Raw genomic sequence first — 25,933 nt, forward strand, 5'->3', positions numbered from 1 at the left:
CAAATTTTGTTATGATAATTTTCAGAATCATGATATCATCAAAGATAGCCGATTTTACGAATCAAAGTTTACAGTGAAAAGCTAAAATTACCATTCTCTTCTGAGGATACGAGAGGTCGGGCATTACAAAAAAATTCGACCGGCTAGCTGATGCACCGTCGGACTATCTACTCTCTGGCAATTTCCTAGCGCATCGCCATTCTGGATTGGACGCCACCGCTCGTTCTCAGCTAAGTACATTACATTTCTGTTATTTATTTTATTTTATTCCACATATTGCATCTGCAAATATCACCAAATAGCTTTTTAAGCATTACCATTTAATTATTTGTTATTTTTTTAAAAAAAGCACGCAATCATGGCACATCTTCCTCATGCCCCCACGATTGCAGAGCAACTTCAAAATTTACATTAGTCACTCACATATGAACGCATGCGAAGGCAAGAACTTGAAGATAAATTATTGCATTCTGCACGCACCGAATCTGCACTGGCACCCAAGAAAAACAAAATTAGCAGAAAAGCCTTCACTTTCAAAATTTTGATGGCACTAAAGATGCTAGCACGGTTCTAGCATGAGTTAGTCAACTAGATGACTATTTTCATGATGAAGACTTTCCCGAGCGTGAAATGGTAAAGTGTGCATCCAATCATCTCACTAGCAGCGCTGCATTGTGGTGGAACGCCACCAAACAACATGGAAGAAGACCACGCACATGGAATGACATACGAAAGGTTCCATTTTTCTTCTTGACAAGAAGTACTAGAGCTCCGTATGGTGAACTACTAGGTCGGATTAGGCCTCGGTCAAGTAAATCAGTGATTTGATTTTGTATTTCCCTGTGTGCGGTAGGATTTACACGATAAGGTGCTCTACAAGGAGGTTCACTATCCGGTATGATGTCAATTTTGTGGTCTTCGAGGCGTGATGGTGGAATTCTAGGTGGCAGATCATGCATGAAACAATCTTTAAATTGTGAAAGAAATTCATCGTGTGTGGAATGACGTGAAGTTTCAGTTTCAGCAGAAATTTGATTTACCAATACTATATATGTTTTCCCCCGTTTTCGAATTGCTCGTTTGGCTTGAGTGTGAGAGAGAAGTGGAAATTTTTGTTGTGCCAGTGTTGCTTGGATGGAGAAAGTTTTATTATGATGAGTGAGAGACATTGTACGTGTTTTATAATTAATCAACGGGTCAAATTCATGACGAAATGGCATTCCCAAAATCATATCAAGACCATGCAATGGTGCTACCAAAAATGTACGTGCTTGTGTGAATTCACCAATGAAAACTTCAACAGTGACTTGCGTTTTACAATTAAAACGTTGATTATTAAAAACAGTTTTGACCTTATGAGGTGATGAAATTTCAGAGAGTGATAGTTGCTATGCCAATCGTGTGGAAATGAAATCATGGCTACTACCATCATCTAGCAAAATGGTGACATTTTCACCCTTAACAGTGCCTTGCACTTTAAACAAAGTGTGAGGAGATATAGGAGTACCTGAGGATGGGTTGTCATCGTTATCATAATCAGGATCATATCCCTCACCGTAGTTAACTTCCACTTCGTTGTCGTCAGGTATAGCATCTTCGATGAGGTTAAGAGTAGCTCCATTGGGGCGGTTGTTGTTGAAGGGTTTTTTATTTGAATTTTTGTTGACTCCATTGGAATGGCTATTGGATTGACCATTGCCCTTAGCATGACCATTTGGACACTTGTCTGCATAGTGACCATATTGAAAGCATTTAAAACACTTCACCTTTTTGTTACCATTAGAATTTGGAGGAGAACGCTGGTTGAAAGGATGTTGGTTGCCTCGTTGCTGAGTGTTTTTGTGGTTGTTGCTCGTATGAGGTTGAGCAGTGGTAGGAGGATTGTCAAATCTTCGTCTTTTGAAAAAGGTACTGCTTTGGTGTTTGTCAAAGTCAGGAGAAAAAGGAGGTCTCTTGTTGCGGTTAGTGTTAGCAGGTTGATCAGTGTGAGAAGAATGTCCACCTTTCTTCTTTTCTGCGTTGAGAGCCAAATTAATGGCCTTTGACAGAGAATCTGGTTCGAACATATCTACCTCAGCACTAATTTGTAGTGCCAAGCATGATATGTACTTTCGCTTCAATTTCGTGCGACTAACATGTTCAATAGCTTGCAATTGAATTAGACAATTCCAAAAACGGTCAGTGTAACCCTGTACATCTTCATTTCTACCCTATCGAATTAAATCCCATTGACGTCGTGCTTTAGCTTTGTACCGTGTGGGCAAAAATTGGGGTAAAAACACTTTTTTAAATGTATCGACTACAGGGCTTTAAACAAGATCACCATTAAGAATAGGTTTCCAATTCCTAGAGTGGATGACATATTAGACAAATTGAAAGGGGCACATATCTTTAGCAAAATTGACCTTAAATCAGGATATCACCAAGTCAAAATGTTTGAACATGACGTCTACAAAACTGCTTTCAGAACACAAATTGGACACTATGAATTTCTTGTCATGCCATTTGGTTTGACAAATGCACCAGCTACATTCACACGTATGATGAATCGCATTTTCATTGACCATCAAGATTCTGTGATTGTATTTTTTGATGACATTTTGGTATTCAGTAAATCTGAAGAAGAGCATAAGCAGCATTTAACACGTGTATTTGATCTGCTTGCACAAAATCACTTGTATTTGAATCCTGAAAAGAGTTCATTTTTCCAATCTGAAATTGAATATTTGGGACATATTGTATCGGGTAAGGGAATGCATGTCGATCCAAAGAAAATTGAAGCCATTCAATCCTAGCCTAGACCCAAAAACTTGAATGAGCTACGATCTTTTATTGGTCTTTGTAGCTATTACAGGAAATTTGTTCGTGATTTTGCTTACAAAGCACATTATTTGACTCTCTTATTGAAGAAAAACACGCCTTATGAATGGACTGATTTGCAAGAAAGCTCATTTAATGCACTTAAACATGCTTTGACTAATGCACCTGTATTGCAATTGCCTGATTTTGAAAGACCATTCTTTGTGGTAGTCACTGATGCTAGTGGGAAAGGTATCGGTGCAGTCCTTATGCAAGATAACCATCCAATTGCTTTCCAAAATCGTAAATTCAAACCATCTGAAACAAAGTTCAGTACTTATGATAAAGAGTTGACTGCTGTGGTACATGCATTGAAAATCTGGAAACACTACGTAATGGGTACTGACTTGATCATTAAAACTGATCAACAAAGTATCAAATATTTACTTTCTCAGCCCTTAATAGATGATAGACATATTAAGTGGGCCGCTTTTATTCAAAGTTTTCAGCCCGACATTCAATACCAACCTGGTAAAGAAAACGTTGTAGCTGATGCTTTGAGTAGAAGACCCTCACTTAATCATCTATCAACCATTACGGGAACTTCCTTTGGCACTATGCCTGACACTTATGCACATGATGATGACTTCAAAACGACATGGTTGCACATGCTTGATAATTCTGTACACACATTTCTCGAATACACTATTCAAGAAAACTTCCTTTATTTCAAACAAAAATTGTGTGTGACTAAACCTTTTCGTACATTAATTATTGAAGAATTGCACAAACCACCTTATGTTGGACATAGAGGATTTGCTGCAACTTTTCAAAATTTATGTCGTGATTTCTATTGGCCTACTATGAGAATGGATGTTAAACAGTATGTTTCAACTTGTTTGATTTGTCAAAAAATCAAAGCAGCTACAGGTAAGAAATTGGGACTTTTACACCCTCTCCCCATTCCTGAAAGACCTTGGGAACATATTTCCATGGATTTTGTTACTGGTTTCCCACTCACAACACACAAACATGACATGATCTATTATTGATCGTTTCTCTAAACAAGCGTACTTTGTTCCATGTAAGAAAACACTCACAGCACATCAAGCTGCACTTTTGTTTCTAAAGACTGTTTTTCCACATCATGGTTTTCCTAAAGTGATTATTTCTGATCGAGACTCAAAATTTTGTAGTTCTTTTTGGACTACTGTATTTGAAAATCTTGGCACTACACTTGACTTCACTTCTGCATTTCATCCTGAATCTAATGGTCAAACCGAAGTCACCAACCGCACTATTATTGACTTGTTGAAAGCTTATGTTTCCTCTCAACCTAAGAAATGGGATGATTACCTACATATTTTGCAATTTACATACAACAATACCACTCACACTGCCACATGTAAATCTCCATTTGAAATTGTATATGGTCACTCACTTCCTACTCCTGCTTCACGTATTTCTAATGTTGTGCCTGCCCGCTGATGATTTCACTACTGACTTTCATGATATTTATGCAAGTGTGCATTCTGCCATTAAACACTCACAAGAACTTTACACCAAGCATGCTAACAAGCACCGCAAGGCACACCAATTCAAAGAAGGTGATCATGTTTTACTTCGCATCGAAAAACGAAGGATCAAAAGTGTTGATACTAATGTCTTTGTTAAGCTTGCTCCTCGTTTTTATGGACCATTCAAAATTTCAGCTGTCATTAATGATGTTTCTTTTCGTTTAGACCTACCTGCACATTGGCACATTCACAACGCCTTTCACATTAGTCTTTTACGCCCATTCCGAGGACCCCTACCTACATACCACATTTATGAAGACCCACCTTCACTTGTAGACCAAGAAGAGCAACTCATCCCTGATAAAATAGTTGATCATGAAACCACCACTACACGCACTGGAATGGTTTATAACCGTTGCCTTTTGACTTTCAAGGGCCACCCTAGAGAGGATGCCAAATGGATGCCTGAAATTTTTTTTCGCAACTTTCCCGACCTTCTCCACACTTTCCATCACTCACGGTCCAGTTGATTTCTCTATTGAGCAACTGAGGACAGTTGCTATCCCTGGTGGGAGGGATGTTACGAGACTGGGCACCCTCCTATTGTAGTGGTTAGCTACAATTGGGATAGCTGGGCGTAATGGTTAATTATATGCTGTCTATTTTACTAATTGAGTTGATGATGATTTTGTAGAGTGGAATGTGGGGAGTTGATGAAGAGGCGACGGCAATTACTCTTGGCCATTTTATATTTGCACAGTATCTTAGAACATCATTTCAATAAGCCACTATGGCTCTGTAAATAGTTGTAGTGGGAACTCCCCTTATGGGTCATGCAAGAACTAATGAGCTTCACTCATTTGCAAAAGTAAAGTGGTTGTAAAAGAGGGGCCTCAATTTTTGGCACCTTAAACTTAAAGTAATATATTAAATACCAACTCCATAAGAGAGGTGCCGTGGAGTTTGGGGCTAGATTTAGGCCTTTCTCTTGCAGATTCTCTTCTCTACTCTCTTAAGCTATGGTTATTTTGCTGTGTACTCTCTAATCTAATCTCCATCTCTTACACCTCTCTTACACTCTCTTACAAGTTTGTCTATGTCAATTCTATGTTTACTCTGTGTGTGTGTGTGTGTGTGTGTGTGTGTGTGTGTGTGTGTGTGTGTGTGTGTGTGTGTGTGTGTGTCATAGTCTAGGTGAGTGTGTGTGCTTGGAAATTGGAAGAAGAGGTGGACAGTTTGATGGTGATGGCTTGAAAGCTTGTGTTGAATATTCTAAGCGGTCGATCTCCCCCTCTTCTCCCAACATCGTTGGAGATAATTGTTAAGAGAGGGCTTATCAAACCCATCCCTAAACAGATTTGTTATTCTCAACTGAAACATTAACGCCCTATAACGATGATTTGGTGGCCTACAAAATTATTGCTAAAGCAGTAGCCCTCAGACTAGACCCCCTACTAACCAAGATCATCTCTCCCCATCAACATGGGTTCATCAAAGGAAGGTCCATTTACAATAACATCTTGGCAGCAATGGTGGGCATCGAATACGCCACTTTCACAAAGCAAGAGTGCATTCTGTTGAATTTGGACCTTGATAAGGCTTATGATAGAATAACATGGACATATATAGAAGCCGTCATGAAAGCTCTGGGCTTTGGGCCTCTCCTATGTCGTATGGTATGAGTACTAGGGGCTGGAAGCCAGTCAGAGCTCTTATCGAACGATAGAATTGTGGGTTGTTTTGAGGTCAAAGGTCTATTAAGCAAGGATGCCCTCTGGCCCCCTTGCTTTTTGCCATAGGATCACATTCTTTAATCACGACACTCGAAGCTAGTGTGGAGCGAGGGGAGTTGCAAGGCCTGGCTTTACCAAGAAATAGCCAACTACTAGCAAAGCTATTTGCAGACGATTCTCTCCTCTTTCTGAAGGCGCATGCCCCCAAGTCATCAGGAAAGCTCTGGAGATTGTATAAATATTCTCACTAGCTTCGGGGTCCCACTGTAATATAGAGAAGTCAAGGCTGATCTCCCTGTCGGAAAATGACTCATTTGACCCTTCTGACTGGTCGGGGGAGATTGTCACAAAAGGGAATATCTTCATAAATCTGGGAGCCCCCTTGAGGGTGGACGTAACTCACAAGCAAAGATTTGAGTGGGTGTTTGAGAAAATCAAACAAAAATGAGTAGGTGGAGTATGCTTTTCTCCCATTCCCAAGCCAGATAAAAGTGATTAATGCCTTTATGATCCCTTATATTGCCTTCACTAGCCCGATTCTCAAGATGGCTAAGTGTCACTGGAAAGAGTTCTTAAAACCAGTAAAAAGGTTTATGTGGAAAAACAACACGAAATCCTCCAGGCCATGGCAATGGGCCTGTTGGGAACGAGTTGCTCGGCCGGTGAATCAAGGAGGCCTCGAAATTCTCAACCCTGTGGCCCATGCAGAAGCTTGCTGTGCCAAATTTGTTGTCTCCCTGGCTAAACGGGATCAAGATTGGGTTGTCATGATCAGAGATATGATAGAAGCAGCTAAACTTGGCTCGAAAGGTGGAAAGTGGAGAGGGGTAGAGGTTCATGACAAACTATTAGCCCCGACGTGGTCTACTCTAAGACTAGGGGGGCAGCTCAGAAGAATTGGTAAGAAAATGCCATAGAGCAGCAGGAGTCTTAAAGTGGGGGGAAGAAACCAGATACTTCAAGAACTCCATTTTACATTGGTCCCCCTGGCTCTCCAAAGTTGTAGATCCGGCCACAAAATACCTATTCGATAGAAACAGCCAGGAAGTTGAACAATAAGGGTCTGAATCAACTGGGCACTTTTGGGACAGTGACTGCAAGAGTTGGAAAACCATTGACCTTCTGGTTACCCAGTACCAACTCTATAGCTTGGAGGTCTTGCTTGTCAACAGAGTGATGAAAGAGCTTGACAATATAGTGATGCCAATCTGTGATTCGAAGTTTGACTGGAATGCTTGGAAATGGCCCGGAAGCAGTCTCTTATGGAAACCACATTCTAAGGGCATTTATCATACAATAATACATAAGAAGAATTGGTCTTGCCCCCTTAATAGGATATGAAAAAAACAATGGCTGGAGGAAAGGTGGGAGCAAGCAATGGAGAACATCTGGAAGCCAAAGGTTCCGCAGCATATGAAGGTATTCTTATGGAAGGTAATTTGGGGGCTCTACCAACGAGGGTGAAGATTCAGGAGAGAGGGATTGGATTAGATTGATGCTTGGGGTGCAGGTTGGCTAGTGAAGATCTGACCCACCTATTCATGTAATGCCCAACTATGAAAGGCCTCGCAGGAAAAATATGCAAGTGGGTCCAAAGAACATGGAAAATTGCTTTTTTCAAGACTGATCTATTCCTTGGAGGCAAGAATTCAAGTAGTCCTGCCCTCCTCATCAGCACTCAAATCATCAGGTACTTTTTCTTACATAATGTATGGCAAACAGGGAACCGCCATGTGTTTGAAGGTGGTTTTGAGGTGGCAAGCTTCGCAGAAACTATACACGAAATCAAAGTGCTAATATGGATGCTCGGGTGCAAGCAAAACTCGGAGGATTGGTCTAGGACTACGGGTGCCTTGTTGAAACATATGGAATGCCTAGGAAAGGGGAAAACCTAGGCCATTGGTAAATAGAAGATCTCAGAAGAACATGATCATTGACCTTATGTATCAAGGATAGGGGGGTGGTTCGTTCAAAAATGCCCTTTATTGTATGCATAAAGAGAAGAAAAATGAACAAATCGTGGTAAAGAGAAGAAAAACCGGTGCAATGATGTCAAAACTTAGTTCAAAAATTCTACAAATTTCAAAACAAAATGCTAATATTTTTGTTTGCTTCTTTGCAAGGATGACACTCGATCACTTAATAACAGAGACATTCTCGAACACTGCTTCACCTTATATAATTCTAGTTAAACTCAACCGAATGATTTTATCCTTTTCTTATTGTTTTAGAAAGCCATCGTGACCCTTTCACTTGTTATTTCACATTTCAATTCAAAGCCTCACATGGCTTTACTTTTCTTGAATTCTATAAATTAGTTAAATTCAACAGTCGAGAAAGTCTCTTTTATTAAGCGATCGTCGGTCGAGTTTCCTCTTCACAAAGAGACGAACCGGAAATGCTACCATAAATTTAAAATTTGCAAGATTTTTGAACTATTCTCTCACATATTTCATCATTTTTCTTCCCTTTACCATGGTTTGTAACCGGCTAGTCTCAATTTTCAACCAGCCCAAGTCTAAATTGAGGCAATCATTTCCCGAACACTGATTCCAATTAAACTCAATCTAATTTTCTTAGAAAGCCACCGTGACCCTTTTACTTATTTTAGAATTGCAACGTGACTCTTTACCTAGGTTGAAAAGAGTATTAAACATCCACACTTTTGTATACCTAGTCCTACTTTCCACACCCAACACAAACACACGTAAGATACCACCGTCTTATCCCTTATGAGGGGTGGACAATGTGGTAATCATTAGCTCCATCCATATAGCTCAACTAGTCGTGCTTTTGTAGCCATTGCTATAGAAGGTTGTAAGGGACGTTATATTTAATACAATTGCTGTTGTAACCTTCTATAGCCATTGCTATAGAAGGTTGTCGGGGACATTATATTTAATACGATTCAATAAACATAAAAGAGAGGACATTAGAAAAAAAAAAAAGTGAATAGTTGAATGGACATGAAATTGAGGACACAAACGATAATTGACATTGAGTGTCTACCAACGAGGGAAACATGTAGTTGAACTAAATCAAAAGAAGCATTGTTGAACTCTAAAAGTACAAAAAAATTCTCGAACTCTAAAAAGGGAAAGGCACTACTAACTTCATAATCATGTACATAAGACCTTCGAGAGTGCAAGGCAAAGGATGTTGTTTGTGTGAAGCTACATTAAGACAATGTGAATAGTTAAAAATCTTTCATTTTATAATATAATGAAGCGTATAGTGAAAATGCCAAACATATAGTGCATGTCATGTGAAAGTATCCTACCACAAAAGTATGGTGGAGAATCAGCACTCTGGTCTCCTCATAAATTCACTATGGTCTCCTCATAAATTATAAGGAACGAAGCCCTACCCTACCCTGTAGTCTTTATGTGTTGTCCAAGCAACCACATAGGCATGGAGATTTGGATGCAGTTTACGAACCGTGCAATTTCGTCAAGGTGGAGCCGCACTTGTCTATTCAAAAAGCCCACATTTGTGAATATATATGGTTCCTTTGTTGACAGACATCGCTAGAATTAAAATCAGATACAAACCACGTAGAGTTTAAACTTAACGTAAATGACGTGGAGAGTATTTTTTATGTGAGAATATGAATCATAACAAATTACTATATGAGGAGAGCATTTTTAATGTGAAAATTTTCATTTCACAAGCTCCAAATCTATACTATTATAAAAGGGGGAGGGACCCCCCCCCCCCCCCCCCCCTCGACACATGGCAAAAGCTCCTTGAAGCGGTACTGTATCCTACAACCTCTGACGAGACAGAGGAGTGAGCGCCCGAGAGAGAGAGAGAGAGAGAGAGAGAGAGAGAGAGAGAGAGAGAGAGAGAGTCGCTCCTTGAAGCGGTACTGTACCCTACAATCTCTGACGAGACAGGGGAGTGAGCGCCCGAGAGAGAGAGAGAGAGAGAGAGAGAGAGAGAGAGAGAGAGAGTCGCTCCTTGAAGCGGTACTGTACCCTACAACCTCTGACGAGACAGGGGAGTGAGTGCCACACAGAGAGAGAGAGAGAGAGAGAGAGAGAGAGAGAGAGAGAGAGAGAGAGAGAGAGAGTCGAAGGTCGGCGGCCACACTAGTCAAGATTGAATTTGCAAAAATCGGCATTTGTACTCTCTTATATATAGTCAAAACCATAAATTTTGGAGGGCCCAAATTATGATCTATTTTTGGAAATTTTAAGAAGGGACTTGTGTTTTTTGGGATAAAGGTTTTTTTGAACTCTGGGTCCTTGTGCTTTTTGTAACTAAGAATTTCGTAGCTCTTAACTTTCAAGGTAGGCCTGGTCATTTTTTCATCACTTGTTTTATTGCAAAATCAATGGGAAACATGGTCAGTGTTGGCAGAAGCCATGCAAGCTTGACATTTGTTGCTTGATCGACAAGAGAGATGTTGGCATTGGGGTCGTATTTGGGCACCTTTCTATAGGTTGTAAGCAACATATTCTAGTTTTGCACTATGATTAGGATGTGTGGAAGCTAGATTTACCACCTCTCAATGAAATAAGTTCTTGAAGAGTAGGCGATGGCGGTTAGGGTTAAGATTTGAGACGATACGAGTGCAAAAACCCTAATGCTGATGATTACAAAAACACCCTAAGATGCCAGCCTAAAATTGCATGCCTGAGAGTTCTCAGAGCTGCTAATGGTTGAGTCTCTTGGCTCATGTGTCACTACGTTGCTGAGGGTTGGGGAGCGTACGCTTGTCTGTTGCTTTCTTCTCCGCCCCTGAGGTGTGAGTGCTTTGGTTCTCCCTCCTGTTGGGCCTACCGATCATCCAAGTCTCCTAGGCACTCTTGTTGTGTGCAGCCCATCGTGAGATAGTCGGCGCGCCTAATATATTTATATCCAACTCATATTATAACTATAATTTGTGCCTTGTGATGGCATTTTTTGTGCTCATATTATTCTTATAATTAGCATCAATCAACTTTTTGGCTTAAATACTCTCCACTAGGAGTTATTCCCCCGCCGATGCTTCCCTTTCCCTCACCCCCGTTTCGCTTAAGTGCGCTTTTTCGCAGTGTCTGTCACGGAGATCAAAGCGCTACCCATGGAGGAGGACATCCTAAGGTTCAAGATGAAGTTGTGTCGATGGAAGAAAGGAAGGATCCGCGGTGCACTCATAAAATCAGGAGAAGTCTCAACAAAGGGCCCAATCCAAGTGGATAGTAAGGGAGGGTTGGTGGAGAAGTCCCCCGAGGTAAAGATAAGGAAAAATTGATAGATCGGTTAACAAAAGGAATCAATTTCAAGGTGAAGACACTCAAGGCAGGGGAGCCTCAGGGCTCAATTTGCATGATTACTAACAAGGTAGTTATTGATGCTGCATCGCTCAGACCAAGCATTTCTTTTGCTAGCATTCTGAAAGGTCATAACTCTCTGGACAGTGGCTTCATCCGAACCACTAAGGTAGAAAGTGATGGAGGCAAGGAAACGCTGAAGAATATTAAGGCTCGTCTTGAACAAGAACTTAATACACAGTTAGCCAACGGAAACAAAAGAACTTAGTCTAGCTCACAAACAGATTATAGTGGGCTTTTCAAAGATGGGGTTGCGGATCGAGCCTACAGTGCTCTAAAGAAGTTCCTTCCACAGCACGTACAAGTGGCGAAGGCGCTCACTATTTTGATTTCGCCTGCACTCATTAAAAAGTATATAGCCATGCAAGCTAAGTTCACGCTTGTGTTTGGCTTCAGTGGGAGAGTTCCGAATATGTATGAGTTGATTCAATGTATACAAGGACCACAAATCCTTGGACATGGACGAGCAGTAAAAAAATACTTCCTACCTCCATAAGGGCTTCTACTCAGTTAAGTCCAAGGAGGACTCCGATGTTTCAAAGATTCTAGAGAAAGGCCCCCTCTGATTTAACAAGTCAATATTTGGTTCGGTTGAATCCCTTCAAGGGATCCATACAGTCTGGATCCAATTTGCAAGGTTACCTATTTCGCTCTAGGATAATATCAGGCTACTTGTTAGTCAATTGGGTACTCCCCTATTTGCCCCAGCAAGAGGGGTCTAGGCAGATCCTCTGACTGGTTGTGCATAGGGTGGAATGTATCTAAGAACCCACCAAAGAGCATGGTGATCAATGTTGGAGCGGGGTTAATAACCATTCCGCTAAATTTCGGGATGTACTTTGGGGCTTGCTTTGAGTGCAACAAGCTTAGGCACTTTGCTAAGGACTGCCCCATGAAGGTCAAAGTAAACACCGATCCCATAATACAAGACTCTAGTTCAAGAGGCACTATCAAAGAAGTCTGTCGAGGGAACATCTGGGGAAGGGAGCGAGGTACAGTTAAATTGCAATGAAGGGACAAGGGTAGGGGAGGAAAAAGAGGCAATGCTTTGTGACAAGTAGGACTCCAAACTACAAGGGAAGAATGTGGAGAAATAGAGCCCACACTATGAGAACGCCTTCATTTTTCCTGCTCCTTCACCTAAGCTTCTAATTGTAACAACTTTGTCAGTGGTGTAAGTCACAGGTCTGAAAAGGGTCAAAAGGTTGAAGGTGATGGCTAGAGAGGCCAGGTCACTAGACGGTACTCGAGTCTCAAAAGAAAAAGGCTTCTCTCCTCCCTCAATCAACTAAAAATTGGGACTTGCTTCATCCCACTTCACAACCCCTTTGACGTGCTTCAAGAAAAGAAATCCCCTAGCCAAAGTGATCCTCTAGATTCTTGTGGCATCAAGGACGAGGTGGCGGGGTAGGAATAGGAGGTCGAGGAATTCGTCTCACTCTCCCAATGATGGAAGTTCTAGCTATTCAATAATGGAACATGAAAGGATTGAAAACCCGAAAAAAGCACTCCCTCTTGGAGAAAAATAGAAAGGATAAGGAAGTTAATTGTTGGGTCATCCAAGAACATCATCTGGATGCTCGCAGCAGCAAAAGAAAACAGGCATTGGGGAAGAAGTTGGTGTTCTATGGAGAGGGTGTGGACGAGTTCAGTGGCATCCTCGCTATAGTGGACAAGGACAATTGTAACCTAAAGTGGTCCTCAATCACCCCTATGGGAGAGTCCTAGGAGTGAGAGTCATTTGGGAAGACCAACCTATCACCATAGTAAGCGTATATGGCCCCTACAATGCCAAGGATAGAGCCAAATTGTGGATGCACCTCAGGGATTCCCCTATTGAAGGAGAGTGGCTAATTAAAGGTGGCTTTAATATGGCGGAGAAGAGCAAGGATAGCACAAGATCACCCAAGCTATTGATAGGTTCTAAAAAAGCTAAATGGCTGGGTCTTTGTGAGAAATGGGTTATGATGGACCTGTGGGAGGTGGGTCCTTGGAACAGCACGCCGGGCTTCACATACACAAGCCTATAGTACACCCGCACGGCTTACAGATTGAGCAGGTGCTATTGCTCTCACCAAGCTGAATGGATCCCGTCGCTCCTTGAGATGAAGGTGCTAACAATGAAGAGAATGTCAAACCATCTACCTTCACATAAAACTCAAGAAAGCCAAAGGGGAGAGGCAGGCCCCCAGAGGGAGTAAGAAGTTTTTTGTTCCTAGGGCACACATGTTCAAAGAACCTCTTCTTAGAAGGCTTACCAAGAAAGCTGTGAGTAAAGTCAATAAAGATATCAATCTTGAAAAACCTAAAGCTTGGGACCTCTTTGCTCGGAGTATACAGAAAACGATCAAAAGCTCAAGCCCTCGGGTGGAAAAGGCCTGGAAAGAACATTGGAAAGAGGATTTGCTCATCCAACTTCAAAAAAAACTACCGGGTTGGCCTCCAAAGAAGAACACAAAAGGTGGTTGGAAGCTAAAGCCAACCTGGCCAAGCAGCAGCTCAAGGAGGTTAGGAGGGCGAGATTGATATCCAGAGATACCTTCCTACCTTTTTAAGGGCCTTGAAAATCAAGAAAATATGGGGCTCCATCCACTCGCTCACAGTTGAGAATGGGAATGCTATGCAAGACCAAGAAGAAATGGCCGGGATGATGGTTGATCATCTCATCCAAATCATTGGCCAGCTAGGGATCCGCTCTCAAGAAGTGGATGAAGCTAGAGCGACCTTGCTCGAGAGTGTCAATAGGAAAATTCCCCAACCAGAAGCCAATTATCTTGAGATGGCCTTTTATGAAGATGAGTGATCGCTTGCATTGCAAGCTCTCGATAAGTAGAAGTCCCTTGGCTTGGATGGTCTGACCACTGAATTCTTCGAGGAGTTCTGGGATGACCTCAAAATCCCAATCACGTATATGGCTAACAAAGATTTTGTCAAGGGGTCGCTTAATCCTGGTGTGAAAAGAGGGCTTATCAAGAATATCCCGAAACAGGTTTTCTACTCGCATCTTAAGCATCGGCGTCCCATAACTATGCTTTTTGTGGCAGAAAAAATCATTAGTAAGGCAGTCTCTCTTAGAATTGCCCCTCTCCTAGACAGAGTGATCTCCCCTCCTCGGCACGTGTTTATCAAAGGAAGGTCAATTTATGACAATATCTTGGCAGCAATGGTAGGTATTGAGTATGCCGCTTTCACAAAGCAGGAGTGCATTTTGCTTCAGCTAGACTTGGACAAGGTGAATGATAGGGTTATGTGGTCCTCCATTGAAGATGTCATGAAATCATTGGGCTTTGGGCCTTGCCTATTTCGGCTTATACACACTCTTGGTTCAACTCACAACTTCATATCCACGGAGTTGAAGAAGATCTATCAAGCAAGGATGCCCCCTGGCCCCTGTTCTCTTTGCCATTGGGTTGCATCCTCTAATGACGATGCTCAAAGCTGCTGTTGCGCGAGGTCAATTCAAGGTTTAACTTTGCTCGACAACGACCAACTCCTGGCCAAGATGTTCGTAGACAACTCCCTCCTCTTTTTGAAAGCCTGTCTTCACGTACTCGAGAAAGTGCTAGAGATTGTGCAGACATTTGTTGTGGCTTCAGGGTCGAAGTGCAATATTGAGAAGTCTAGACTGATATCCTTGACTAAAAATCACTCATTTGACCCTTCAGTCTAGTCAAGGGAGATTGCGTCTAAAGGAAGAATATTTTGACATATGGGCGCCCCCTTGGGGGTGGATGTTACACACAAGTAAAGGTTCCCGTGGGTCATGGAGAAGATCCATAGAAAAATGATAAGGTGGGAGTATGTGTTACTTCCCTTCCCAAGTCAGGTCCAAGTGATCAATTCATTTATGCTTCCTTATATTGCTTTCACCATCCCGCTCCTCAAAATAGCCAAGTGTAACTGGAAGGAATTTTTGAAACCTGTTAATAATTCTTATAGAGGAACATCACTAAAGCGTCGCCGTGGCAATGGGCAAAGTGGGAAGTTATTGCTCAACTAGTGGCTCAAGCTGGCCTGGGAATTCTCAATTGTGATGTTCATGTTGAGGTTTTGTGTGCCAAGTTTGTGGTTTCAATCTCAAAAAAGGACAAGTCTTGGGCTGTCATGATCTAGGATATGATTGACAAGGCAAAAGTTTTCTCTAAAGGTGGGCAGTCGAAATAGATCGAGGTGCACGATAAACTATTTGCCCCAAGGTGATCGTTCAAGCTTGAGACTGGGTGGCATCATGGGCGAGCTCGTGTGAAAGTGCAATAGGGAAACAAGGGTTTTGGAATGGAGTCAATTGACCAGATACTTCCAGAACTCCATCTCGCACTGGTTCCTTTTGTTGTCTAAAGCCGCTCGTGTAATTATGAACCCTTATTGGAGAGAAATTGCAAGACGCTTGAACAATAAAGGACTCTAGCGGTCGATCCACTTCTGGATAGAAACAGCAAGTGTTGGAAATCCTCTGACTAGTTGGATGCCCAATTTCAACTCAATGGCACAGAGAAGCTACTTGTCAACAGAGTTGTAGAAGGCTTGGACAACATTGTAATGCAAATATGGGAATCTACTTTTGAGTGGAAAGCTTGAAAACGGCCCATGGGTGGCCATGCTTTAAACATCATACCAAGGGCATTTACCAAGCATTAATGCAGGAGGCTGATTGGTTCGTCCCTTTGCACAAATAGTGGAACAAACAATGGTCGGAATCTCGATGGGATGAGGTCACAAAGAGCATTTGGAATCCACACTGGCCATATTTTATGAAGGTATTTTTGTGGAAGGTGTTTGAAAAAACAATTTTTCCCAAACACTCAACAAACTAGAGCATCGGCACTTGGGCCTGTGCCAAATTCCAATGCACATATAATCCGATCTGGAAAGCCCCAACATGCTCTTGCCTTGTACAAGAGAGTACGCAACAATGTATCATCCTGTCGCAATGCTACTAAAAGCTTTTGTAAAGACAGAAGAGGCCTACGGATACATGTCGATGTGTTTTTGCTCCTTTTCATTGGAAGATCCCTTTCAATATTTATGTGAAGTGTGACGTGCGGCTTGCTTAAGAAAGCATAGCAGCTATTCGACAGACACGTCGTTCTTTGGACTACACTTACGGCCATGGACTCTGGAGAGAAAGCCCTTGCCCCTTCATTACTTTGATCCTTGAGGGTATGATATCTTCAGGGGCATTTCCCAAGTTCCAATACAGAGTGATAGATAGATCATAGGGCCCAAGAAATGCATAGTTGGGGCGTGCTAGAAACACAGACCTTACTAGTCGACATTTACACCAAACTAGTATGTGACCCGCGCGTTGTTGCGATGAAAAGGAGGCAAGGCCCAATTTTGGTAATCCTCTCCTCACTCCAAACTAAAAACACTCATTATTCATCCATAATGTAGTGCCACTATATTAGCTTTAATGCTTCATTATCAAATTACACCATCCTCCAAAGCACCAATAAGGTGCTCCATCTAACTATTAACAGTGGCATCTTATGTAGGAGAGAGTAGAAGCCATCTAGTAACTCTCAAAAGGCAACCCCATGAAGGACACCATGTGTTTAGCTCATGGTTATATCATTTTTTGAGATGAAGCTACAACTCGACACTCTTTGCATGACCCAATGCTTTTAAGATATGTAGATAGGGTGTATAACTACAATAAACTTGATGTATAAGCTATAATGAATTGAAAATTTTCCTGGAAAACAGCCTTTTGTGTCATCAAATATTTTCTCTCTCTCTCAAACGAAATGGGATGCTCAAACATTACTTGTTTCTTCAAAATCAAAGAGATTAGTCTATAAAGTGTTGTTGAAGAAAAATTAGCAACCTTTTTAAGTAATTGATCATAAAGCCCATTACCTAAACCTTTCCTCTGCCAAATAAATATATGTTGGGCTAGGTAGTGGACATATTTAATGCCACAAGTGAGTTCATTGTAGGGGTCTATTCTACATCATGGAAACACTCTTCACCTCTCTCTTTCCCTGTAAGATTCACTTTGTTTGAATTAAAAAAGTAATTTTCTCTCCCTTACTCACTTGGTTTGAGCAAAGATAACAAATAAATTTTCCTAGAATCGTTCTTCACTTAGCTAGAACTTAGACATGGTCCAATCCGTACCAATTTTACACACACAAAAAAATGAAAAATGTTCATTTGACTCTCTCTCTCTCTCTCTCTCTCTCTCTCTCTCTCTCTCTCTCCCAACACACACACACACACACACAAGGAAAAGCCCATTAATCTTACCCAAAAGCTTAGTAGTATTCAATGTAATTCTCATTGACATGATGGTAATAGTGTAGAACAATGTTTTCATTGCATGTTCATCAACACAACACTCTTCTCCCAATCCTTGCATAATGCCACATGTCAGTAAGATGCAAGCATAACTAATCATATTTGCTGAAAGGCTCACACTTTGCACTCAACAAAAATGACCAAGAGCTTCTTTAGCCATCTTTGGCACAACCTAGAATAAGCGTCATGAAAGAGAGAACATCCTTAATAGGCAGCTCTCCAATGAGATGTTGTGCTCTCAAAAGAAATATTTTTGTGCCATCCAAGACATAAAATTTGAGGAAGTACTCCAAGATTATATGCATACTAACCACTATGTTCCCTAAGCATGCACTCTTAGTCAATGCTCTTTGGCCCTTCCCTTATTGACTATGTTGTATGACCTTTGCATTTCAAGAGACTACGCTACAAACATGGAGCTCATTAAAACTTTCAGTATTAAAAAGTACATTACATCAGAAAATGTGCGGACCAAATCATTGCCCCTCACTAATAATGTGGCCGTGCATATGTTCACCAAGATGCAAGCATAGGAGGAGCCCTCACTTTAAGTCAACTAATATCTTTCCTATCCTACACATGCTTGACATACCCTACAATAAGTGCACTCAAGAAATAACATCCTAAATTGGAAGCAATCCAAGAAACACAATACTTGGCATACATACTGACCAATATACACATCTCCTTGTAAAGTAACCCATTATCACAAATATTTGGAAGTATCCTACTGTATTGGTACAAATAAAGAATTCCAAGATGACTACTATTCCATCCTCATCATGATATTGTTTCCATGTCAACTTCTTGCATAATGCCACATGCCTCCACAATGAAGCATAGATGATTGTATATGGAGAAAAAAACCTCAATTCCTATTTGTCAAAATAGGCTAGTATTTTACAAAATGGACCCTTACTTGATAACATTCTTGATGGTGGAGAGGGGGAATGGGAACACACCCAAAAACACACCAGAATGCCTCTTTGGTTTCAAGGTACTCACAACACCCCACTCCTCTCAAAAAAACCTTCAAAACGACATGATTTTACCTACACACACTTGCCACAATACGCCAAACAAAAGTTGCACCACACCTTGACTTCATTGAGACCTTGGATGGCATAACCAAAAATCACCCTCATTCATTTAGTACCACCTGTCGGCAACTGTCATCACTTTCCATCCGCTATAACTCCCTACTCCAAACTGTAATTGATGCCCTGTAACTTCCTACAGCCTTCTTGTGTTATATTATGTTCGTGCAAAACCCTCACGGTCTCAAAAAAACTCCCAATGGCACATCTACTGAGGAAGTTAAATTGGCACATAACTGGCTCATGATGAAACTTCAACTACTCATATCTTGACCGTTTGAATTTCGATCTTCGATCCAAAAAGACAAACATGGACCATAAGATGATCGCTTCATCATGCTCCTCCCAGCCATCCATGTCTTTATTTATGGACAGACCCGTGCGTTGGTTTCCCACTTGGTTGTGCCCGACACTTGGCATCGCATTACACTTGGCATCCTTGAAAACAAAAGTGGGTTATTTTTCTTAAAAACGCTAATGTTTTCCCAAGTGGCACCTTCTTCGGGTCTATCTTTCAACTTACCTAATGCTTGGTGACGCACATGATGACGAGTATGTAAATCATGATAGTCAAGAATGCGCTCAGGTTCATGCAGCTAGGTGGGAAGTTCAATGAAATCAACCAAAACATATTGATCAATTACATTGTCGTCCCTATGCAAGCATTTATGTAAATGACTACAAGAAAAAAAGTCACTTGACTATTTTGGATGGGCCACAATATCTAGGAGATAACTTAGGCATAGGACTAGTTTTTAGACTTTCTTAGTGCTTTGGAACATGTAAGAATATCTCTTCACCTTCCTTGAAACTTGCCGACCTTTCGCATTAGCATCCTTATTATATTTTTCATGTGGTTGTTGAAGATTTTGAGGAGAAGTTTTTAGAATATCTATATGGTCTTCGATTAAAGTCCTTGACTTGTTGAATTTTCTCGGTAGCCAACCCCATCATAACTAGTGACCCAAGTTTGAAATTCGTTTTGAAAATCGTACATAAGCATGAAGGGACTAAGCCAAGTAGTAACATGCTTTTCACTATTATAAGAAAATTCTAGAATAGGGAGATAATCTTCCCAACATATGCTCGTAGCCTATCTTCTAGCACTTGGTTAATTCGTTCAGTTTGACCATCCGTTTTTGGATAATCTACAATGACTGAGATTGAGTTGTGTTCCCTACCATTTAAGACAACCCTCAAAAAGTGATTATTAAACTTTGGATCATGATCACTCACAATATTGCTAAGAAATCTAGATAATCTATACAAATTGTCAGCAAATAGTTTGGCTAACTCTAGAATTTTTATAGTAGACTTGGTTGAAATAAACTTACAGAGTTTAGTCAACCTATCTACAATCACCCATATCAAGTCATTAACTTATACGGTGGTAGGCACACCCACAATAAAATCCATAGAGATACTCTTCCATTTACCATTGAGAATCTCCAAAGGATGTAAGAGACCTCTTGCCGTCCACCACTTTTCTTTGTTAGCTTGACATTATTTGCAATGTAAGATGTAGTCTTGAGCATACCCACATAATGCTAGCTAGTAAACCTTTTATTGTATGTGTCATAAATCTTCTTTATGTTTTGGGTGCCTTGCACTTGGAATGCCATGACATTCATAAAGATTTTTGTATCAAATGTCTACATCCGTTGGTACACAAACTCTCCCCTTGTGCAGTGGGTACCCATCGTCAATGGAAAAATTCTTCCATCTAACTAGTTCATCACTCAAAAGAGGAGAACCGAGTGTGGAGGAAATATACACACTACCAGCATTGGAGTAAGAAGGATCCCTCTTTTTAACACAAATCCACACCTTAGAGGCATCATCATACTCACATTAATTGCCTCTAAAAACTCACTTCTAAGTTTTGTGAGTAGAAGAGATTTGATCTCAGGCATTCAATTGAGAGCATCAACTACCACATTGTACCTTCCTTTACAATACCAGAGCTTTGTGTCATACTCTTGAAGAATCTCAGTCCACCTAGCCTTTTGACCTTCAAATCAAACTCTTGTGTGAACCATTTTATAATTTCATAGTCAAACACTATTTCAAACTGAGCACCATACAAATCATATCGCCACTTTTTTATAGCGTACACTATTGCGTAGAGATCTCTTTCATTAAAAAATAGTTCTATTATGAAAAATCATTTTTCTTGCTTTCAAAAGCAGTTGGTCTTTCCTCTTGAAGAAGAACTACTCCAATAGCCCAATTGCTAGCATCTATCTCGAGCACAAAAGGTTTCATTAGACCCATAATAGCTAATATGGGTTCAATAGCTACCATGATCTAAGTGCATCAAAATTGTGTTATTGATCCTCTCCCCAATGAAATGCTCTACCCATGGCTTTCAATTTGTCGATCATAGAAACAACAATTCTTGAATAGTTTTTAAACAAACCTACGATAAAAACCTACAAATCCTGAGAGTATTTGGAGCTCTTTCAAAATTTTAGGAGGAGGATATTTCCATATATTTTCTACTTTGGATTGATCCATAAGAAGGCCTACAATAGTGAATTTTGGTCTTCAAAAAATCACACTTGGATTCTTTAGCATATAATTTGTGTTGCCTAAGAAGATCGAACACCTGCTTCAGATGTTGTAAGTGCTCTTCTTCATATGCATTTTAGACTATTATGTCATCGAGAAAAACAATGATAAGCTTGTCCAAATACAGTTTCAAAACACTATCCATGAGCATCGTGAAAGTAGCTAGTGCATTGGTTAAACCAAAAATTCATATTGTCCAAACCTTCTTTAGAAAGTAGTTTTAGGTATATCAGTAAGTCTAATTCTTACTTGATGATGTCTTGAACATAGATCTATTTTTGTAAACGTACGAACATGTATAATTTTATCAAACGACTCATCTACCCTTCAGAAGGGGTACTTATTCTTAATGGTAACCATTTAAAACCAGCATAGTCTACACACATGGCATGCTACCGTATTTCTTATTTTTAAATAGAATGGGGGATACCCATGGTGAGAAACTAGGTTGAAAACCCCTTTATTGAGATAGTCACTGTAACATTAAATGGCCTAAAAACTTGTGTGTAGCGGAAATTAGCATGAACATAGTGGGCATTTCATTAGAATAGATTCCTAATGAGAATTACAAGAGTGCTTCGGTGGAGAGAGCAACCAAAAGCATAACACCTAGTTAGATAGCATGAACAATACTTTCAAAAGAGAGAGAAATTAAGCTATTGACAACAGTTGAGGACCGAATTTTCATGGAGCCGGTCCCCCCTCCAAAAGGCTTTGTATTATGGTTTCTCCCATCAACTGAGACATTGTACAATACAACTCTTTGTGTTCCTTCAAGACTAGCTAGTGCAATGAAGATGAAAGCTTCATGCACTAAGCAAAACACTTAGCAAACACAAGATCAACTATCCCCAGTCTCAGACCCAAGACCTCACACACCTTCAAAGATGGTGAGAGCTAGCAGGGTATGAGAGTAGATTGAGAGGAAGAAGGAGTATCTTACGAGAAAGATGTACATCTCCTCACATAATCACTCATATTATCATAGCTTATCTTAGTAATTAGCATGGTAGAGGAGATGAGCATGCATTGAAGCTTGGCTCTTGGTTGGATTTGCATCACAAAGCCAAGAGTTGTTGGTGCAGGCCTCCCTTCTCACAAGCTTGGAGTAGGTGGTAAGCTTTCCATTAAAGCTTGAGAAGGAGAGAGAGTCTTCTTTACTTCACACATGAGATTGTGTGAGTGTGTGTGTGATAATCCTTGCAAAAATCAGCCCCCTCTCTCTCTTGGGCGATCCCCCTCGCTATTTGCTCTTGTTGTCCTCCCATTGGACCTTCCTAGAGCTAGCCAATGACAATTAAGCAGCATAAGTGATAGCCTTCTGACATGTGTCCCCCTTTCCCCTTTTGTGAGAGCTTTAGGTAATTTAATAATTCAACTAAACTCTCACTGGACCCCTTTGCCTCCTGGCCAATAGGAATCAAGCAAGCCATTGGGCTGCTGAATGCTCATTGGACCCCTTGGGAGACTGTCCAATAGTCTTCTAGAGGACTTAATTCTCATTGGTTCTTTTATTAAGTGTTTTTAAATTTATTAAACTAGATTTACTCTAGCCTAATTCTCATTGGTCCACCTCCAAGGCCATCCAATAGGAATTGGGTACACCTTGTGGGCATCTGGGCTAGGGAGCTGACATGTGTCCCTCATTCCCTTTGTGTAAAGGGAGCCTGTGTGTGTGTGTGTGTGTGTGTGTGACTTTCTCTCTCATCCCCTACTCCCAAGGCTCGCCCCCTCCTATGTAGGGATTTGTAAAGACTTTTTGGGTCACACACAAAGCATCCAATTCCCCCCATGGTTGACCTTTGGACACAACCTTTGAATTTTGGAACCTTAGCATTTTGGAAGTCTTAATGGGCTGAACCTTAGGGTCTTTTTAGCCCATTATTGCACATGGCCCTTTTGCAAATGGTCCCCCCTTTGGATCCCTATTTTCCCTCCTTTGGATCCCTATTGTGGCCGGGCTGCTAGCTTAACCAATATTCTAGCTTTTTCTCCCCTGGAACTTCCCCATATTAAATGATCAATTTAACATGAGAAAATCATTTAGGAGAATTAGATATTGATTATTATGACAGTCACAAGTTGACTTTTCATCTCATTAGACTAAAAATGACTCAATCCATAGGGTGGCGTGGTAAATCTTGTGGAAAACATCTTTGTGTTCTATCAAGACTTTCTTCAATTTATTAGCAACATTTGTTTGTTGTGGTGATAGAGAAATGGTAAGAGAAGGAATAGAGAAAAAGAGAAGCATGCGGCATTGACATATATTCAAACATAACATAATCATTATCAATGTTTGATAACAAATGACAAAAAGAACAACACAAAAAGAGTTCTTTTATTTTATCATTAGAAAAAGGCTTCATAAGCTTGACTATACAAATGAGTGGTGATGGAAGTACATCTTCTTCCCCCAACAACAACACATGAATACCATTGGATTCAAACATAAGACTGTTATACTCATAGCTATGATGTAATGATTAACCTAACCCATGTAACCACTTCTAGATTAACACCAAATCTACTCTACCCATATTCATTACTGCCTTAAACTCTAAGGTTGTCTGATACCCTTGGATCTCAAGAGGTATACCTTTAACTTTGGTATCCCACGCTTCAGCATCATGGCCATTTATCTTAGCTACCTTGTAGAAGTGGGAGCTAGGTGAGGCAAATCGAGACATTTCACTAACTTATATTTAATGAAATTGTGAGAGACTCTTTCATCTACCAAGGTTCTCACCTTGCAATCTTGAATATAGACATGCATTCTCACAAGCTCATGTGGGCCAAATGTCAATTGCCACATAGAGGCAATGATACATCACCCATGAACCACTTTAGTATGTGTTACCTCCACATTGGAATAACAAGAAGAGGATTTCAAGGGAGGCAATTGCCATGCACACCACTTTTTTCTTATCCTTGGAAGTAGATTTCCCTTGGGACAATCCTTTTTGCCATGCGTACTTCCATGCAAGTAAAACATAACTTCTCTTTCTTTGCTTTTTCAAATTCCTCAATAGTTCAAAGATGGTCTCCAAGACCCTTGGGATTCTTGGACAGGGCTACATCAAATTTTCTTCTATTATATGCTTGATTATTACCATGAGATGCATGCGCATGCAAAGTATCAAGCAGACGCATTTTATGCAATGCTTTATCATCACGATTATCATGAATATGTGATTGCACTATAGCATTTTCAAGTGATTTGGGATCTTGAGATTTAACATGCTTCTTAAGTTCATGAGTTAACCCACGGATAAACCCTTGTACCTCTTGGAAATCATATAAACCCTCTAGTTTGAGGATAAAATTTCTACAATGCAAAGTACATTCAAGTTGTGTCTTATGCTACCACGTAGAGAACTTATCCCATGCTGTCCAATTTATATCCTTCTCATTAGTAGGAAGAAATTGTTTTTTGACATATCCTTAAAAGCATCCCATATGTGTGGTATGATACCTTCTTCTTGAAAGACATCCACCATTTATAGGCTTTGCCTTCAAGTGTCAAACTAGTTTGTAGTGCCTTGACCGCATTCAAAGTCTAACAAAGTTGGTATATAGCGTCCCATTACTAAGATAATAATTGTATCTTTGTTTTGTTAGTTCTCCTCCCCCAAAAGACTGGTGGTTTCATGTTTTTCAATAGCTCATACACATCTTTTTGAGTGAGAATTTGCAACAAGTCTAGATCCGAGCCTTGCTCCAGCATGCCATGGATAGAATGTTTAGGCCCATAGCCAAAAAAAGTCCTAGGTGGGCTCACATGCAGCTCCCTTGGCCAATTGATTAATGAATCACACTACTAGATCAAAAAATTAGTGACATTCTCATTCAGACGTGCAAAAATCACTTCTGACATAGACATTTGTGATTGCAGTGCCCTAAATTCTTCAAGATCAAGCAAATTTCTCTAGTCTTCCATGCCAATTTCCGTGCAAGTATTCTCCATGAGAGTATCCTACTGCAGAGCAACAATATGCCTAATGGGTGGTGGATGCTCAAAATCAAAGGTGTGATGCATGTTAATGTCTAAATCTATGGTGAAGTGCTATGGTTAATCGAAAAAAATAGTACCTTCAAAAAGAACATCTTGTGAAGCTTTGCCAAGTCTTTAGAGTGCTTGTCGATGAGAAAAAGCAAGCTATGGAATCTGATTGGCCTTGCCAAATCAAATACCTATGCCAAGCTACCTTGTTGAAGTCAATTCCAATGTTGAAATGCCATTGAGAGCAAGTACTATGCCAGATTGCTTTGCCGACTACAAAAGTGAGGCAGTGAGGGCTTCCATGCCCCAAAATTTCTTTGCAAGATGTCAAAATCAAGTCTGAAAATCCTTGAAGACGTGTTGAAATCAAGCTTCTTATAGAAATCTTGAGATTGAACTACACTTGCCGTAATGAATGGTTTTAAGAATCCATTGTAAGTGTGGAACTCCAATGTACTTTTTGAGATTTGCCTTGAAGATTTGTTACCATGCCTCCAAAAGAATCCATTGTGAGTGTGGAACTCCGATGTACTTGTTGAGATTACCCTTGCTTGGCTACAGATGTTTGCTTTGAAGATTTGCTACCAGGCCTCTA

Source organism: Adiantum capillus-veneris, chromosome 19 (genome assembly GCF_014529385.1).
Source record: "Adiantum capillus-veneris isolate H3 chromosome 19, ASM1452938v2, whole genome shotgun sequence".
NCBI lineage: Eukaryota > Viridiplantae > Streptophyta > Polypodiopsida > Polypodiales > Pteridaceae > Adiantum > Adiantum capillus-veneris.